The following is a 2,515-nucleotide window of genomic DNA, read 5'->3' on the forward strand; positions in this document are numbered from 1 at the left end:
CAAAACAAGCACAGGATAGTTATACCTTCTAGACCCAAGGGGAGCAACAGCAGACCTCTACTTTCACTCTTTAAATAACAGAACAATTAACTGGAGGAGCCTGAAGGAAACAAATCGTGCCATCTAATAGTCCATTGCTAAGCAATTTGACAAATGAAGAGCTGAGATTCTGTACTTCATGAGGAGATTAGTACTGCCGTTTGCCCAGTTTGCATGCCAAACAGTAAGTGAATATATAAATACCCTGGTTCTATAGGATTTGTTCAGTAAGCAGTATACTAAGAACTATTAATGTCATCTGCAAAGGAGGACTAGCATTTACTGACAGGAAAAGGAAAATGGTCTTTTAATGATATTTAAAGTAGCACGTCCATGTCCTGTATTTTTTAGGTCAAGCATATGAATTCGAGTGCACAGCACTTCACCCTGAATCATAGCAAATTTCACTGGTGGTGCAAAACCTATTCTACCCCCAAAATACATTACCAATGAGTCAGACTAGCACGTAAGATGTGCACGCTAGAAAGGAATAGAGTGTATTTAGTTATTTTACTGACTTCAATTCATGACTTGTTGGTTGTCTGGTTACCTCCAGACCTTCTTAAAAGCTTCATTAACTACATAAACTAATAAAGGGGACCAGGAGAACCTGTCAGCACAAGAGCTGCCATAACCACTATGACTTGGAGCTCTGTAAGTGGATTCCTATCAGACTGATACTGCTGAAGTTAGGGGAAGCGACTCTGGATCTGGCAGGGAGTGCTTTTCACCTGAGTTTAGTGTCTTTCCCTTCCATTGTGCATTCCACTCTTTCTGCCATCTAGTACTACAGATACCATTCAGTCATGTCCATCATTCTCTCAAATCCCTATCTACTTGCTACTGGATAATCCTGTCAACCAGATACACAGGTCATCATCAAGTAAGCAAAGTGCCTAAAGCAGTGAAATAACACAGTCTGTCACAACAGGATGAGAGACATGATTAACCAGCGTAGCACTTTTTAAAATCAGTCAGTTGTCCATGAACAGAACAAAGCCCTTACAAAGGCTACAGACTTCACTCCTTTAGCTGAGTAGCATCCAAGATACACAGTTCCTGGAATCACATTTTAAGACTCTATCACCACATTAGTGAGACCACGTCACTGGGCAGCGGCAAAAGCATCTTAAGGGCTTAAAGATTTGGGGATCATACAGCCTTAATTAAAGGCCAAGGAAAACAAGGTTTGGAAACCACTATTGTCTTCCTCTCTCAATAGAAACTAAATGCCAGCCAGTTGCACCCAGTATGTAAAAAAAAAAAAACCAACATAAAGCATGACTCATTAATATGGGAAGTTGAAGTTTATGCAAGCATAGGGCTAGTGGCACTTACCAAGAAGTAGAACTGATTCTTGGCCAAATACAACTCCCTTTCCAGGGTACTAATTTATTTTGCAAGGGGCCCTCCAAAAAAAAAAAATAAATCCATGACTAATAGAAGATTATCCATTCAAGACAATGGTCTCCTCCAGTCTCTAAGCAAAACTATGCAAGGTCGAGAATTTCATGGCGCACTGATACCTGTGCACAGTTCAACCAGGGTCCTTAAAACCAAACCAGCTATAGACCTTTTCTTTACCTATACTTTTGCTTTTCAGCATTGAAGGTATAACTGGTCCAAAAGCTTGATTCATTTACTGCACTATGCATAAATCTGATGGATGCCTCCTCCCATGCTTGGATTTTTGAGAATCAGACATGGATGTTGTTTTGAGCTTTTACTAAAAATAATAAACTATCCCATCTGAGAATTAGAACACTGATAATCTCATTTGACTGATCATCATAATACACATTGCTCATCTTTGGCACTGTTTTTGAGGTCTAAACCTCACATACATAGGTCATAATGAAAATAGGGATGGATACTAGAAGAGGACATACAAATTAAGAGAAAGCTTCCACCCTATGAAAGGCAAATGGGAATACACACAAAGTTTTAAGACGAAGGTGGGAAGAACAACATTGGAAACCCAACCCCGGTTAGAGAGTCTGTTACTTCTGTAACAAAGCAAACAGGTCAGGACTCAAAACCAACCCAAAGCCACAACGTCTGTTCAACACACCACAAATAGGCCTCAGCAAGTTTTCAGCATAGATAATACAAAAAAGGCTACGTGGAAGAGTGGAATTAATATCCTCATGACATCAGAAAGCCTGCTCTGGAGCAATCACAGAGTACCACTGCATGGCAGAAAGGAGAAATGGTTGTAATGCAACTTGCCCTACTCTTCCAACGGCTTGATGTTATCCTAAAGCTTGATGTTGGGAAGATTAAAAAAAGGTTCTTTAAAAGTACAGGTTTTCATAGACTTGTTCAATGAACTCCCTCAAAGTAACCAAATGACTTTTACTTTCTATGGCACCTAAGCAACCTTCAGGAGACCAAAATATCCTTCTTGTCCCAACTTCATGAATGTACATTTTATTTCCATGTATTTCAGTAGAGATACAGTAGGTGACTATTTGCC

The sequence above is a fragment of the Grus americana genome, chromosome 8 (genome assembly GCF_028858705.1).
Source record: "Grus americana isolate bGruAme1 chromosome 8, bGruAme1.mat, whole genome shotgun sequence".
Classification (NCBI taxonomy): Eukaryota; Metazoa; Chordata; class Aves; order Gruiformes; family Gruidae; genus Grus; species Grus americana.